General features: G+C 48.4%; 1 protein-coding gene across 1 annotated transcript in view; it reads right to left on the bottom strand.

Annotated features, from left to right (window-relative positions):
• The window catches only part of RIMBP2 (RIMS binding protein 2), a 185,273-nt gene that overhangs the window by 66,114 nt on the left and 101,317 nt on the right, over positions 1 to 17,842 (bottom strand). The window contains exons 3-4 of the mRNA XM_049865588.1: positions 12,626 to 12,715; positions 7,583 to 7,705 (exon numbers count right to left, since the gene is read on the bottom strand). The gene's annotated coding sequence lies outside the window, so the exon portion shown is untranslated. The remainder of the gene's footprint in view (positions 1 to 7,582; positions 7,706 to 12,625; positions 12,716 to 17,842) is intronic.

Genomic DNA, 17,842 nt, shown 5'->3' with positions numbered 1-17,842 from the left:
GGTTGGTAGAGTAGAGGGTCAGCAAATGCGCGGGAAACCCTCCACGAGGTGGCCACAATAGCCACACAATGGCTTCAAATAGACCAACACCCCGAACACGGTGCAGGACCGGGCCGTGTTTAATACGTTATACGTGAGGTCACCATGCACTGGAGGCGACTCAACGGCAACTAACAACAACATATATGCACGTGTGCGTGTGTGTGTGTATATCTGTATGTATGTGTGTGTATGCATATGTATGTACATATATCTGTGTGCGTATATACACGTGTGTATCTGTATGTATGTACATATATCTGTGTGCGTATATACACGTGTGTATCCATATGTATGTACATATATCTGTGTGCGTATGTACACGTGTGTATCCATATGTATGTACATATATCTGTGTGTGTATATACACGTGTGTATCTGTATGTATGTACATATATCTGTGTGCGTATATACACGTGTGTATCCATATGTATGTACATATATCTGTGTGCGTATGTACACGTGTGTATCCATATGTATGTACATATATCTGTGTGTGTATATACACGTGTGTATCTGTATGTATGTACATATATCTGTGTGCATATATACACGTGTGTATCCATATGTATGTACATATATCTGTGTGCGTATGTACACGTGTGTATCCATATGTATGTACATATATCTGTGTGTGTATATACACGTGTGTATCTGTATGTATGTACATATATCTGTGTGCGTATGTACACGTGTGTATCCATATGTATGTACATATATCTGTGTGCGTATGTACACGTGTGTATCCATATGTATGTACATATATCTGTGTGTGTATATACACGTGTGTATCCATATGTATGTACATATATCTGTGTGCATATATACACGTGTGTATCCATATGTATGTACATATATCTGTGTGCGTATGTACACGTGTGTATCCATATGTATGTACATATATCTGTGTGTGTATATACACGTGTGTATCTGTATGTATGTACATATATCTATGTGCGTATATACACGTGTGTATCTGTATGTGTGTACATATATCTGTGTGCGTATATACACGTGTGTATCCATATGTATGTACATATATCTGTGTGCGTATATACACACGTGTATCCGTATGTACATATATCTTTGTAGGGGCCCTGGAGGCACAGTGGTTAAGAGCTTGTTGCTAACCAAAAGGTCAGCAGTTCGAATCTACCAGCCACGGCGTGGAACCCCTACGGGGCACTTCTATGCTGTCCTGTAGGGTCGCTGTGAGTCTATGAATGCACATGTATGTGTACGCATATATATGTATATTTATCTATATGTATGCGGATGGAGGAAATGCTGGTGGTGTAGTGGTTAAGAGGTCGGCAGTTCGAATCCACCAGGCACTCCTTGGAAACTCTCTGGGGCAGTTCTTTGTCCTGTGGGGTCACTATGAGTTGGAATCAACTCGACAGCAGTGGGTTTGTTTTTTTTTTTTTTTCATGTGTATGGATATGTGTATATCTACGTATGTGTACGTATAAAAAACCAAAAACCCTTTGGTTAGCAGCCGTAGCTCTTAATCACTGGGCCACCACCGCTGCCATGTATATGGATAGATGTGTATATACCTATGTGTATGTATGTGTATATATCTATAAAAACAAGTATATGTGTATGCATACGTATGCATGTATACGTGTGTGTTGGAAACCCTGGCGGCATAGTGGCTAAGAGCTATGGCTGCTAACCAAAAGGTCGCCAGTTAGAATCGGCCAGGCGCTCCTTGGAAACTCTATTGGGCAGCTCTACTCTGTCCTATGAGTCGGAATCAACTCAACGGCAATGGGTTTTTTGGTTTGATATGTCTATGCATATATGTGTATGTATGCATATGTATATTTATGTATACTTATAGATATATACATACCTATATATGTAACTTTATTTTTATGTATTTTTGGCGTCTTAAAGGATTTTAGCCTTCAAGATGCATGAACAAAGTGCACACACCCATTATTTCCTCAATTTGAAGGATGACCCAAAAGAAGCAAGGATGCAAAGAGGCCTTGGAGGGAGGGGTGAGAGAGGGTTCGTAGGGGCCGAGGTGGGGGAAGGGCATGGGAAAACATGGAAGAAGGACACACAGGGGCAGGTCATATCCTTTTGCCATTTTGCCCAGCTTCACCCACCCTTGTCCACCGAAAGCTCCTTCCCTCTGAGAAATATCTTGGAGCCTAACAGCAGTAACTAACACAAACTGTGGAAGGTCCACTGTTCACATGGCAGTGCGCTGCTAAGAAGCCAAGTCTCCCTTCTGCCCACTGTTCCATGCGAGCCCACGAGGGTGACGTGCTGTGATTCACCTTCAAGTTTTAGTGGAATAACCTTTGTGTCCCCCCTGCTGTCTCTAGAGAAGAATCCAGCCCACCCAGAAGCTGTAATTAGCTCTGCACCCGGCAGACAAGTGGTGGTTTCTCTGCTGCATGAGAAGGCACAGAACCTGTGGTCCCAGGGAAATGGAACCTGAGTGAGCAGAACCTGTAAGATCCCAGGAAAACGGAACTCAGGTGAGCAGAACCCATAAAGTCCCAGGGAAATGGAATATGAGTGAGCAGAACCCATAAGACCCCATAGAAATGGAACTCAGGTGCGCAGAACCCATCAGACCCCGGGGAAACAGAACCTGAGTGAGCAAACCCCGTAAACCCGGAGCCGAGCCCTCAGTCATCATGGTAACCTCCTCAGGGTGGGTCCAGAACACGGCAGGTGGGCAAACCACACACGCCTCCTCTTACGTCTGTGCCTGTCCTGAGCCTGACTAGCTCTGACCTTCCTGGGCAGGAGATCTGGTACTTCCCATACACCCCCGCCCCCCAAGAGCCAGTCTTGAGATATGCCTTTTCCTGCAGAGCTGTGATAACCAACTTGGGTCCAGTCACTTCTAAAGACTTGAAGGCCTGATGATCTCCTTCCAAAAACTCAGTGATTGAAAACTCTACGGAGCACATACAGGGTCGCCATAAGTCAGAGTCAACTCAGTGGCAACTGGTTTGGTTTTTATTACTTAACACGTACCTCATAGAGTTGTTGTGAACCTTACATGAGATAGAATTGTACCTACCATCTACTAAGTACTCTGTGTTACCTTTTCCTACAAATGTAAGAACGGTTCTCCCGTTGAACCTGTGGAGGATAAGTGACCGTGATACCACACACATGCCTGAGGGGAGCCAGGATTTGTGAAGCAGGCAGGGGCTCAAGCCACAAGCAGTGAGTGACAATCACAATCGTGATGGAAAGGTGATGGTGATAAGTAAAAGAGGGTGGCTACTATTTATTAAGCACTAACTGTATGCCAGGCAGAGTCCCTGGGTGGTCCAAACGATTAATACACTTAGCTGCTAACAAAAAGGTTAGAGGTTCAAGTCCACCCAGAGACTCCTCGGAAGAAAGACCTGGCAATCTACTTCTAAAAAATCTACCAGTGAAAACCCTGTGGAGCAGAGTCTACTCTCACATACACGGGGGCGTTTTGGCGCGCAGGTGCCGAGCTGTGTGCGGGGGTCAAGATTTTACAAACAGGGGACAAGGCTCGCGGCAGCGAGGCCCCTTGCTTACGGCCGCATAGCTGGAACGGAGCAAAGGCTGGGCACCACCCCAGGTGTCATACCTCATGCCAGTGTGCCCGTCACCACGGCCCTGCTTCTGGGACGAGACACCCTGCAAGCAACCACTCTCATCCTGAACCATGACCGGGGCGGGTGAGCGGCTTTAGACCCCCAAGCAGCTAACCCGGCCTGGGCGAACAATTCGGCAGCTGCTTAATTACACTATTGTTCCTGCTAATTCTTGCGCTTCTGTTTATTTTGCAGTGGGGCACTGCCAAATCAGCCCATGTAATCTTTATTTAGCTTTGGGAAGGAAGTTATTAGAAGCGGAGGAAACCACCTTCCTTCAAGGACTCATTCGGAACATTCACCAAACACAGAAACGGTTCCAGGCGTCTGCGTGAGAGCCTGGGGCCATGGAGGCAGGACCAGCTCGTGGATAAAGGGCAGCAGACAGACACCTCCACGGCGTCTCTGTAGAGAGGCTGAAGATGAACGCAGGTGGACTAGATGGACTGAGATGACAGCGACGGAAATGGCTTGGGAATTTCTCAGGCTAACGAACCAAGGCAGTGTGAAGTAGGAGTCAGAAAATCATTAACCAAAAACCAAACCCTTGGCCGTGGAGTTGACCCAGACTAATAGCGACCCCATGTGTGTCAGAGGAGAACTACGTTCTACAGGGTGTTAAATGGCTGTGACCTTTTGGAAGCAGTCATCAGGCCTTTATTCCGTGGTGCCACTGGGGGGGTTTGAACCGCCAGCCTTTAAGGTTAGCAGTCGAACACAAACCATTTGTGCCACTCAGGGACCTGTCAGAAAACATAACTGTGAGAAGATATACACCTCAGAGGAGGGAATCTCTGCGGGTAAGTGTGGTGGGTGCAGTCATCAGGAGGGCAAGGCTACCTGGGGACTTTTTTAGCTTCAGTGCCCATCTTTCCTAATCTTGCCTTCAAAGCCCACGTTCCCCTCTCAGCTACTGCCCCAGTCCTCAGCTTCCCTGTCTATCATTTATCTATCTTCTATCTATCGTCTACCTATCATCTATCATCCACCCACCCATCCACCCATCACCCACCCACCCATCATCCATCCATCCATCCATCCATCACCCACGCACCCATCGTCCATCCATCCATCCATCCATCCATCCATCCATCCATCCATCCATCCATCCATCCATCCATCCATCCATCCATCCATCCATCCATCGCCCACCCACCCGTCGTCCATCCATCCAGCCGTCCATCTCTCTCCATCTCTCCTTCTCTATCTACCCCCTTTATCATCAGTCATCTATCATCTATCTTCCCTAATCCAGAGGCACATGACACATCCCAGGAGAAGAGCTCACATCTGAAAAGCAGTAAGGATTATGCAAGAAATGCCTGTCTGAAAGGCTCTGCCTGTGGCCTGATTTATTTTTAAAGCAGGGATATTTATAACCAGATGCCGACATTAACGCCAGTGCTTAAGTAGCCCACAAATGCCAAGATGTGACTTCCCGAGGAAAGCACGGATGTGACACGGAGTGAATGAACGTGGGGCAAACTGAGCTATCTCCTGACGTTAGAACAAAGGTGGATTTATCTTCTGCTTTGGACCTGGCCTTGCCTGAGCGAAGAGATTACAGGAAAAGTAATTTCCCTTTCAGGAGTCAACAGCAATGCTTTTAATGTCACGTTAGCGGGACCTGCTATGCACCATGGAAATACCGAAGCCTTCCTGGGCACGCAACTTCCTTTGACCCAGCATCTGGTGGAAATGCAGGCATCTGCTGAGCTCATGTCTTCAAAAATAAAAAGAGGAGCGATTGAAAGTCATTTTTTTCAAATGCCATGTGACTTCCTGTACCATCTATGGAAATTAGACTCATCGTAGTGAGAATTTGCACGAAAAAGAGGCATACAAATTCTGGAGGCCAAAATAAATATATTTATCCAGGTATCTTAGTTTAAGGAGTCCCTGGGTGGTGCCAATGGTGAAGCTCTTGACTACTAACCAGAAGGTTAGAGGTTTGAGTCCACCCAGAGGTGCCCCAGAAGAGAGGCCTGGTGACTGACTTCCAAAACATCAGACCCTGAAAACCCCGTGGAGGGCAGTTCTATCCTGGCACACGTGGGGTCACTGTGAGTTGGAATCGGCTCGCTGGCAACTGTTTTTGAGTGTTGCTCATTCTGCCCACCCTTATTAACATCATTTTCCCAAAGCACTATTTCGTCACGGAGGGAACACGGTCAGCAAGATCTTCGTCCAGATGCCAGTTCTGTCCTCACAGGCTGTGTGATCTGGGTAAGTTATGTCACTCTCTGAGTCTCCACTCCTCGGTTATAGAACGGAGAAAAAGGACACCAACTCCCAAGGTTGATGTAAGGACCGGATGCAAAATCAAATTCAAAATAAACTGCATGGCAATTATCCTCAGTGTCTTAGTCGATAAGTTTCAGTCTCGGGCTACGGCTCTGTTACTTGTTTTCCGTTTGTTCCCTCTCTGTCATTCTATTTTCCCTCTCCTACCTTCTTTTGGATTATTTGAATATTTTTTAGTATTTCATTTTTAAGCTATTTATTGAATGTCTGATCCAGAGGCGTCTTGGAAGAAAGGCCTGGTGATCTGCTGCCAAAATATTGGCCTCTGAAAACCCTGTGGAGCACATTTCTACTCTGACACACAAGAGGGCTGCCGTGAGTCAAGGGCGACTCGAACACAACTTTTTTTTTTTCATCTCCCACTAAAACGTAGGGTCCATGAGCCTGGTTTTGTTTGCTGCTCTATCCTCCCGAAGCAAAAATCTAAATTCTCCTTTATAGCTACTCTAATATAATTGGCTCTGAAAAAATATTTATGAATGAAGAAATGAACTAGAAAGTCTGCATTTCTAGAGCTGAGTATTATTTGTCTCCTTCTGACAGGCCATGTGGTTTTAGACATGTAGATTTATTCTAAGTCGACATGGCTTGCCACAGACCCCACCACTCCCTATTGTGTGCCTGACACTGAGGCTCGCAATGTTCTTTTTATTGTAGTAAGGAAAGATTTTTCCGAAGCCAGAGCTCTAAAACATGGGAAGATGAAAGACAGAAAGGTTACGGTCTTAGAGAAAAGTGGGGAAAATGTGAATCTTTTTAGGAGGTGAAAATATTCTTAAGGCGTTAATACGCAAACAAGTGTCTGTTTCTTGCATTCGTTATAGTGCCTGCTGGGTCCCTGACGGCATTTGAGTTAGCGACCCTCGAAGCTCCAGCAGCTTCCCTCAACGAGCTACGGGTAGAGTCAGAACCACTTTTTGATTTAAGAACATGAGCCAGCGCAGCACGTCACTGTTTTCCTTACTTGTGAAATGCAAATGACTCAAGCAATCTATATACTCCATGGTAGGGCTGGAGGTGATTATTGTTCTTTTAAAAAAAAATCCTCAATGAGAACCCAATAAAAAAAAATTAGCACTTAAAAAAAAAAAAAAGCTGAAGAATTCATTCTGCTTAACTCAGTGGCACCAAGAGCAAGTCAGCCCACCCATTAAATACTGAAGGAGGTCCCAGCCCATGGGAAATGCTTGGAGAGCATCCAATTACCCACACCCTGATAAAGCAGTTTTCTGAGTTAGCTGTTCTCTTTACAACAAAGGTCATTAAACATCTGAGGAACAGCTTAAAATTCACGCAGTTAGAGAAACCCGCGTTGACACCTCTGGTCTGTCACTTAAGGAAGCTCAGTTCCCATTCAGGATGCTGCCTTGCCTCTCTGGCTCAGCTGTGTTTAACATCCTAAGAGATGAAAATGGATAATTGGCTTTACGGGATCGCTTCCAGAAACACTCGCATTTTGTTATTTATTGCCTTTTACAGCATAAGGGAGGGTAAACACGGCCCCCAGAGCCCGGGATTCTGATGATGGCTTTGAAAACCGTTTCTACCGCTCCCTGCTTTGAAATTCAGCCCCCTTCCTCATGCTGACCCTAAGAAAGACAGGCAGGGTTACCAAGCCAGCAGTGTCCTACCTTTAGGACCTGTTCTAGGTTCTCCAGCTTGGCTCGGAGGTGGCACTTCTCCTTCACAGCCAAATCGTGTTCCTCGGTCACTGTGGCGAGCGTGTGGTGAAGCCGACCATGGTCTGCTTTCCGCTGCAGAGAGAAAGGATAGAGAAAAGGAGGCTGCTTACAGGGTGCGTGAGGACCTCAGTGGGTGTCTGTCCCAAACAGCGTCTGTCGCTTCTTCCTTAGGTTCCTCTTGGGATCTTCCCCTCCCTCCCTCTCAATCCATGGACAACACGGGTGGGTCCACTCCTGCTCCAGGTGAAACATGCAATCAAGGGCTGAGCACTCAATGCAAGTCTCCCTCCTCCTCTCCCCCACCTTCCCTGCCCCCCACAGCCACAGTGGATGGTTCAGGCCTGGGAACATGACCCCAACTGGCCAGTTTGTGCAGTGGCTGGGGAGAGGCAAGGGACCCCATCACATCCTTGGAGACACTGGACTGGTGTGAAAGTCTGGAGAAGAGACTGAAGTTGTGAAGGATTTCATTCAACTTGGATCAACCATCAACAACCATGGAAGCACCAGTTGAGAAAGCAAATGACATATTGCATTGGGCAAATGTGCTGCAAAAGACCTCTTCAAAGTGTTAAAAAGCAAAGCATTTCTGATCCGGCCTCAGGGAAGGTGCTGACCACACATCTTCTTACATCCATAATTACACACACACACACACACACACACACACAATCACCTTTGAGTTGACTCTGACTCATGAAGACCCCACACGTCAGAGCAGAACTGTGCTCCATGGGGTTTTTAATGCCGATTTTTTGGAAATGATCACCAACCCTTTCTTCTGAGGCACTTCTGGGCAGGTTTGAACCTCCAACCTTTTGGTTAGCAGAAAGTGTGTTCATGATTTGCACCACTCAGGGCCTTCGATTCGTAATTCAGAGCCCTGATAATCAACTTCACTCTCTTAACCAGGGCTACCAGAAAGCAGACTGCAAACCCAAGCAAGGATCAGAGCCGGGACTGGAGATCCCCAAATGTCTTCCTGGGAACCAGGTGAGGTTCTAGTGTTACAGCAGGTGTGTGGTGATCAGTCCCCCACCCCGATGAAGCTGGTGCAAAGGGCGAATGCTTTCTAACCCCACCCTGTCTGCCCCCCGGCTTCCAAGGGACACAAAGACACTCAGCCCAAAAGACAGTCTTTTGGGAGCTACTGTCTCATGTACTGGAGCCCTGGTGGTCCAGTGGTTAAGAGCTTAGCTGCGACCAAAAGGTCAGCAGTTCAAATCCAACAGCCATTCCTTAGAAACTCTATTGAGGCAGTTTTACTCTGTCCTATAGGGTCTCTGTGAGTTGCAATTGACTCGAAGGCAACAATGGTTTGGGTCTCATATGTTATCTCTCTCTTGCAGCTAGCTGGCCCTGGAACTTTGAAGAAAAACTTAGCAGTGCACAGAGCAGGCAGAGGGCTGGGAGATCCGGGCACCCTGCCTGTCCCCAGCCTTTGCCCTGAAGCTCCACTATTCCTGCTTGTGCTAGGTGCCTCACTGGCTCCCTCAGACACCCTGCAAACCTAAAGGGAGGGGAGCGCAGAGTCCGTGTCCTGCCAAAAACACCCATTGCCCTCGAGTCGCTTCCCACTCATAGGGACCCTACAAGATGGAGTAGAACTGCCCCACAGGGTTTCCAAGACTGTGATCTTTATGGAAGCAGACTGCCACATCTTTCTCCTGTGCAGGGGCTGGTGGGTTCGAACAGCCAACCTTTTGGTTCACAGCTGAGTGCTTTAAACACTGCACCACCAGGGCTCCTGTCTGTGGCCTGCAGCCTTGTTTAAATGTCCAGCTGGCGGCAGCAGAGGAAGTGGTTTCCAACCTCATGTAAAAAAAATCCTTCTGGTATTTTCGAGTGAAAGAAGCCAGTATGAGAAAGCTACAAACTATGATACCAACTACATGGCACTCTGGGGAAGATACAACTACAGAGACGGGGAAAAGATCAGTGGTTGCCAGGGGCTCGGGAGGAGACGAGGGAGGACAGCCAGAGCACAGGGCACTTCTAGGGCAGCGAGGCTGTTCTGCGGGACACCTGTCACAGTGGGCACGTCACAGACCCCCAGGCCTGTCCCACACAGAGAACTTTTGTGCCAGCTGTGGACTGTAGTTCATAGTAATGTATCCACACTGGTTCCTAAGTGGCAACAGATGTAGCGCGCCAAGTGCAACTTGATAATAACAGGGGAAACTGCAGGGGGAGGAGGAGACAAACCAGACCAAAGCCAGTGCTGTCCAGTCGATCCCGACTCGTAGCGACCCTGTAGGACAGAGTAGAGCTGCCCCATAGAGTTTCCAAGGAGCACCTGGCGGATTCAAACTGCCAACGCTTTGGTTAGCAGCCATAGCACTTAACCACTATGCAACCAGGGTTTCCAGGGGAGGAGATACATACGGGAATTCTGTATTTTCTGCGCATTTCTTCTGAAAACAGAAAACTACTCTAAAAAAATCGAAAACCAAAAACCTAACTCGTTGCCATCAATACTGACTCATGGCGACCCCCTGTGTTTTCAGAGTAGAACCGTGCTCCACGAGTGTCTCTTGGCTGTAATCTTTACAGAGGCAGGTTGCCAGGCCTTTCTTCCACACAGCCACTGGGTGGGTTTCAACCACCAACCTTTAGGTTAGCAGTTGATCTCCCAAACTGCTCGTACTACCCAGGACCTCTAAAAGACACTGTAAATTTTTCTTTTTTTAATTTTTAAAAAGGAATTTGGGATTCAAAATATAATGGTGGCTCTCACATAAATCCTATAGGGACAGGGACTTCAAATAGCACAGTCAGAAGGCCAGGTCTGAGAAGGGGTCTTGCTCTTCAGGAGCGAGGGCTGAGAGCAGGGATTCTACGGCTTAGCTGAATATCTGTACCGAGTGTTGTTTCTCAGCTCTGCCTGGGCCTCACAAAGCTGGAGTCACCTTCCCAGATGTGGGAGCCTGGCACCACGGCTGCCACAGGGACAGGCAGGTGTGCACATGGTGCCATCGAATGGAAGGGAGAAGGCCACCCCAGGGCCAGCCCTGCCTACGCCTAGCTCCCCCCCACCAGTGTGTCGGCACTACCGTTTTTTCACATTTTTGTTTCTGTTTTGTCCTGGGCAGAGATTCACTCAGCCTCATCACACACTCAGCCCTCAGTGTGAGAGTTTACAGAGCCTTCCCTGAGAGCGGGTGTGGAAAGGAAAGAGAACAGAGAGAGTGAGGGCTGAGAATATGGGGGAAAGGGCACTCCACGGAGAGCTGGGGGTACGGAAAACACTTCTTTTTTGAAAAAAAAAAAAATGACGAAACAGAAGGCAAGAAAGCAAATGTCAGGTCAAGAAAGCTCTAATTTTTATACAAATTGTGAGAACTCAGTGGGTCCTTGACATATTTTTTGGCAAAGCCATGAGACTAGCAACCCCAAACCACCAATCACTCCTCCAACAGATATCCACCGAGCCCTACTAGGTGTTCAGTCTCCAGGTGGCACAAACCGTCTATGCACTTGGACGCTATCTGAAAGGCTGGAGATTCGAGTCCACCCAGAGGCACCTTGGAAGAAAGGCCTGGTGATCTACTTCCCAAAAACCACCCACGGAAAACCTTTAGGAGCACAGTTCTGCTCGGACACACGTGGGGTCTCCAGGAGTCAGAACCGACCTTAATGGCAAGCGTTTTTCATTTTTGCTTTTTAAACAATAATCTAATATTGGTGTTATCACTCAAGTATTCCCTGGGTCAGATTAGGACTAGTTTTTGAAGTTATAAACTATAAAAAGGATGTCCGTTTTACATATATATTAACATACGTCAAGTGCACAAATCTTCAATGTTCTAAGTCATTTGTATGGTTGTTTGAGTCCACCCAGGTGTGCCTCGGAAGAAAGACCTGGAGATCTTTCAATAAGCCACTGAAAACCCCGTGAAGCACAATCCTACTCCAGCACGTGGGAGGCACCTGGTACTGTGAGTCCTGTGACAGGTCTGGGAAGGTCGACACACGGCAGCCTTTCCACATGGACTTAGAGTGAGCCGACGACCACCAAGGTCTCCGCTATTGAGGAGGCGACGTTCTCAAGGGGGGAGGGGTGAACACAAATGAGCACATCAGGAAGACATGTGATAGGCCAGGGCAGTGATGAGAGGGTGATAAGGGGCATGAAGAAAATAGAACTGGGGGTCACGCCACAAGGAGGAGGGATAAGGTGGGGGCACCAGAGTGGCCACCGTGAAAGTCTCACCGAGGGGGGACTTTGCTGCCGAGGCTGGATGGCAGGAACCTGCCTGCTGTCCGGAGATGGAAGAGTAGAGAGTCCTGACAAGTGCTGAGGCAAGCCTGGTAGTCCAAGGACAAAACGGAGGGCCGGAGTGGGTGGGGCTCAGACAGTAACAGGTGGAACAGCAGGTAGTAAGGTGGCAGCCATGGGGAGGGGCTTCAGTTACATTTATGGGAGGCACTGGAAGGGTTAATCAGAGAAGGGCCGTGACCTGGCTTGCATTATAAAATCACTCTGGCTTCTGGGCGAGAATGACAGAAGGAAGTAGACGGACCAATTAGGGAATTGTTTCAGCTTCCAGACAAGAGAAGACGGTGGCCCCAGGGTCTGACTGCACTGGGCAGAGAGAAGACAGGCCTGGGGTGTCTGGGGCTGCCGTGGCTGCTGGAGCTGGATGTCGGGGAGCAGAAGTGTGGCTCCTAGCATATGGGCTGGAACAGCTGGTGGACAGCAGTGTCAAGTGCTGTGGTAAGGAGATGGGGGCAGGGACAATGGTCAGGAGAGTGGACATCAGATGTTCTGTTCCGTCCTCGTTCAGGTGATGGCATCTAACAGACTTCTAAGTGGAGATGACAGGTGGACATGACTGGGTGCTCTATGGGGCGGGTCACATGAAGCAGCACGAGGAGGGCCTTGGATGACCCGGAGCCTCAGGCCACCTCACGTGGGTGGTGTCCAGTGATTGCTTCCCTCCCCGGCTCCCATGGCTCCCAGATGCCCTGGCACTGGGGGTGCTCAGTTACCTCGTGGAGCTGCCAGGCCTCTGTGGGCAGGCCTGCATAGTGGACGCTCAGACGACTCTCTCCCTGGGTAGCATCCTCCCGTTCGTGTTCCTAGGACAGAAGGAGAGGGTGCTGTGAGCTCAGTCTCCAACTTCTGGGACACAGCCGAGTGCAGTCAAGGTTCTGGTCCTGAAATCAGACCGGGGTTGGGTATTGGCTCTGCCATCCACAGCTGTGTGGTTTGGGACGGTTTCTCAACCTTACCAAGCCATCAGCTTCCTAGTCAATAAAACAGGGCTAATGGTACTTTGATGGTGTCATAGGATGAAATAAAATATCCTGTATTAAGCATTTGGAGTTCCTGGGCGCTGCAAATGGTGAAGTGTTTGGCTACTGACTGAGAAGCTGAAGTTTCCAGTACTCCAGAGGTGCCTCAGGAGAAAGGCCGGGTGAAAACCAGGGTTTCAGACCAGTTTGTTCTGGTTTGGCCCCCCTGCCGAGAATTTGCATGTCCTACCCCAGATATACTGAATCAGAATCCAAAGTTTCACAAGATCACCAGGTGATTTTTATAGATCTTGCTACGATATCGATTCTGATTCAGTCTATCTGGGGTGGACACACAAGTTCTCAGAGGTGGATCACACATGAAAGAACCAGTTCAAAGCCCTGCTGAAACCTCACGGAGCACAGTTCTACTCTGACAGACACACAGAATCACCAGGAGGTGGAACTGACGCAATGACAACTGGTTTTGGTTTAGTACTAATTACAGCGCCTAGCTCCTGGCCTTTAGATCCCCCAGGGAAACTAAGGCAGCGTGTCTCAGAAAGTTATAGGAGACAGGAGTGGGTTACCCAATAAACAAGGTAAGCACAGGCTTACTTGTGCTTACTTACTAATCTGTAGTGACAATTTCACACGACTTTCACCACATCAACGTGAAATCCACTAGAAATCATCCACTACAGATTAGCAAGTAAGCACAAGTAAGCCCATGCTTACCTTGTTTACTGAGTCATCAGCCCCTGTCAGGGATTATAAATTTGGAAAAAGGCTTGGATTCTTAGGAAGGTGCTGTGGGGTTAGGAGAGAGACAGATGCCAGACGTACGTGCAGAAGCAGAATCTTTGATGTGGTGAAAAAATGTGAAATTGTTCACTACAGATTAGTAAGCAAAAGTAGACCTGTGCTTACTTTGCTTATTGGCTAATCCAACCTGACAGAAAAAAAAAAAAAAAAAAACATTGCTGCTGAGTTGATTACGACACAGAGCGACCCTGTAGCACAGAGCAGAACTACCCCATAGTGTTTCCAAGTTGCTCCTGGTGGATTTGAACTGCCGACCTTTTGGTGCAGCCACAGCACGTAACCACTACGCCACCAGGGTCAAACTGCATAAATGTAAACTTGGCCCTTCTGCTTGACAGCTGCATGACTTGGACCCACTGACTGGTGTCTCTGAACCTCACTTATGTCTTCTATGATCTAAAGATGTCAAAGTGCCCATTCCATCTGGTCGTTGTGAGCATCAAATTGAGAGTCCCCTGCCAAGCTGAGCACAGGGCCCTGTGCACATTAAGACTCAAAAAGGTGCCCCCCTTCCCTGCTGCAGGCACCTTCCACTTTCAACCATCAGACAAGCACGGAGTTCATGCCATCCCCTGCCCCTTGTATCTCACTCAAGAAGAGCGGATTGCAAGAAAGGACCGTCGGGAAAAGAAACAGGGATGGTTCTTGCCTCCAGCTTTCTGGTGCTTGTAGCCGAACTTAAGATTCATCTATTTTGTTTCTATCCCACCCCAGCAATTCAATATCAGTTGCTTAACCTGACAAAATCTATCCACCCAATAAGAAGCAGAAAATCTTCATCCAGTCCAGGAAATTCCAACCCACGATATCACCATGAAAGGGCCAAATGTATTGCCATCTCTTCCCAAAGCAGTTTTCCAGACCTGGACCAAGCATGTATCAGCACTTCACGTGCCATGTAACCCACGGGTTCCCCTCACTGTAAGGAGCCGGAAGAGAGGGCTCACAAGGTGCAAAAAGATCCCCAAACCAACAGCCACTGCATCCCGCACTTACAGACCACAAACCAACGCAGCAGAGTCACACGCCGGTGAAACCCATCCATCGACAGACAGCCAGGTAAAGTCTCAAAGAAGAAGCGAAGGTACTAGTCTGAGGCTGTGTTAGTCACAAACCTGCTACCATTCTCCTCGTCTACCCCTGAACAAATGAGCCCCGGTGGCACAGTGGTTAAACATTCAGCTGCTAACAGAAAGGTTGGCGATTTGAAACCATCCGGCAGTTGTGCAGGAGAAAGGCCTGGCAATCTGCTTCCATAAAGATTACAGGTGGGGTCACTGTGAGTGGGCATTGACTCGATGGCACTCAACAACAAGAGCCCCTGAACAGGCTCGGAGGTGGGCTGGGGACGGGGAAGCAGGAGCGATTTCACTCAGCGCAGCAGCTAAAGCAGACTTTGGCCCCAAACCTGCAGAGACAGCACGGGTGATACACTGACATGCACAGGTTTGGAGCCCTAGAGGGGAATTCAGAAAACGCCTACTGCTCGCACTGCTGGTCCTAGAAAGATGCGAGGAGGAGGAGGACTCACCCTGGATGCTCTCATGACTGACCTGGGGCAGGCCCAAGGCTCTCGACCCAAGGATGCTGCCACGGCTCCCTGAATTAACCACCATCCCCAAAGAAAGGCTGCCAAGTCACAGCGTGTGTATCCACTGCGTGCTGGAGACCTGAGGGCCCCAAAAGATGTGGGCTGGAGTTGCAACACGACCAAACCAGACGCTCCCAGCAGGCGAGCTGGCACCAGCTATGACTACTCAGAGAGGAGGAGGACTTGGATTTAATGTCACCTGACACTCTTGTCTGAGCAACAAGGTTTCCACATCCTGGGGTAAGCAGCCAGCACCCCGGGGCCTCATGTCACACGTGCACACACAGCTCCGTGTGCGGGCCCACCTCGGCCCCCGCTGGGTATGACACTGTTGACCACTGACCACAGCTGAGTGCCCGGCACACACCACCACCCGAGATGGGGGGTTGATGATTCATCCCCGCCAGCAGTGTGATGGTGAAGAACTTTCCCAACATGCGCTGCCTGAAACCTCCCTCCACCTCAGCCTTCTTGACAGGAGATGAAACAGCGAAGAGAGAAACCAGCCTCCCTGCATCTGCTTGGGGGTTTACTAGTGCTCTCTCCAGGGGAGGATTCTTTGCAATGGAAACAGTTCTTGTCTTAGGCGCTGAGAGTCCAAAGACATGCAAGGTAATAGGGGTTAAGAGTTAGAAACCGTGGGCAGCCCAGCTACCACCCATGACTGCCCTGACAGGGAACACAACAGAGAATCCCTGATGAAGCAGGAGAATAGTGGGAAGCAGGCCTCAAATTCTCGTAAAAAGACCAGGCTTAATGGTCTGCCTGAGACCAGAGGGACCCTGACTGTAATGGTCCCCAGACCCTTTGATAGCCCAAGACTGGAACCATTCCTGAAGCCAACTCTTCAGACAGGGATTGGCCTGAACTGTAAAAGAGACAATGATTCTGGTGAGAAGTGAGCTCCTTGGCTCAAGTAAACACATGAGACTATGTGGGCAGCTCCTGTCTGGCAGCAAGATGAGAAGGAAGAGGGGGACAGGAGCTAGTTGAATGGACACAGGGAATACAGGGTGGAGAGGAGGAGTGTGCTGTCTCATTAAGGGGAGAGCAGCTGGGAGTACACAGCCGGGTGTGTATGGCTTTTTGTATGAAAGACTGACTTGGTTTGTAAACTTTCACCTAAAGCACAATAAATAAATTTTAAAAAAAGAGAGAGAAAAAGAAATCGTGGGCACCTAATGGAGCCCTTGTGGTGCAGTGGTTAAGAGCTTTGCTGTTAACCAAAAGGTCACAGTTCAAATTTACAACTGCTCCTTGGAAACCCTAATAAAAACTCGTTGCCGTCGAGTCAGTTCCAACACTTAGCGACCCTGTGGGGCCATTCCACTCTGTTCTGTAGGGTTGCTATGAGTCAGAATCAACTCAGTGACAGTGGGTTTGGTTTTTTTGTTTGTTTGTTCTGGGTGTGTAATGAGAGTCTTCCCTATAAGAGTCAGAACGCCCTGGCAGCCTTGTTGAATCTGTTTAACTGTCTGCAACTTCAGAAGGGAAGGGACATGGTCCTTACCCTCACTTTACAGATAAACCTGTAGAGGCTAAGACCAGGTCCAAGCAGGGTGAGAAACAAGCAGTTCCGGGGATTTTATTTGAGGGTTACAATAAGGACTTTCTCCCCACAGAGCCACTCGTGGGTTAGAACCACTGACCTTCCACTTAGCAGCTGAGCGTTTAACCAGTGTGCCACCGAGGCTCCTAGCTCCAACCTACAGGTACCAAAAAAACAAAACAAAACAAAAAACCTGTTGCCAGCGAATCGATTCTGACTCATGGTGCTCCCACGTGTTACAGACAGAGTAGAACTGTGCCCCGCAGGGTTTTCTTGGCTGTAAGCTTTGTAGAAGCAGATCACCAGGCCTGTCTTCTGTAGGACTGCTGGGTGGGTCCAGCCTTTAAGGTTGGTAATCAAACGCATACCACCTGCACCGCTTAGGGAGGCCAAGAGTCTCAGCTCTTCTCCAGGTTTTCCAGGAGTTGAAAGTCTAGATTTCTATCTGAAATATTCCTGTTTTTACATATTGGTTACTAACTCAAATACTGGGATACTGCGTGCGGGTTTTAAAGTCAGGAAAGGTGTGCGTCAGGGTTGTATCCTTCCACCATACCTATTCAATCTGTATGCTGAGCAAATAATCTGAGAAGCTGGACTCTACGAAGAAGAATGGGGCATCAGGGTTGGAGGAAGACTCATGAACAGCCTGCGTTATGCAGATGATACAACCTTGCTTGCTGGAAGTGAAGAGGACTTGGAGCACTTACTGATGAAGATCAAAGACCACAGCCTTCAGTATGGATTACACCTCAGCATAAAGAAAACAAAAAATCCTCACAACTGGACCAATGAACAACATCATGATAAATGGAGAAAGGATTCAAGTTCTCAAGGACTTCATTTTACCCGGATCCACAGTCAACACCCATGGAAGCAGCAGTCAAGAAATCAAAAGACACATTGCATTGGGTAAAACTGTTCCAAAAGATCTCTTTAAAGTGTTGAAGAGCAAAGATGTCACCTTGAAGACTAAGGTGCACCTGACCCAAGCCATGGTGTTTTC

This window comes from Elephas maximus, chromosome 22 (assembly GCF_024166365.1).
Source record: "Elephas maximus indicus isolate mEleMax1 chromosome 22, mEleMax1 primary haplotype, whole genome shotgun sequence".
Taxonomy (NCBI): domain Eukaryota; kingdom Metazoa; phylum Chordata; class Mammalia; order Proboscidea; family Elephantidae; genus Elephas; species Elephas maximus.
The sequence above is the reverse complement of the archived record's forward strand: the minus strand, read 5'-3'. Positions and strand labels throughout refer to the sequence as shown.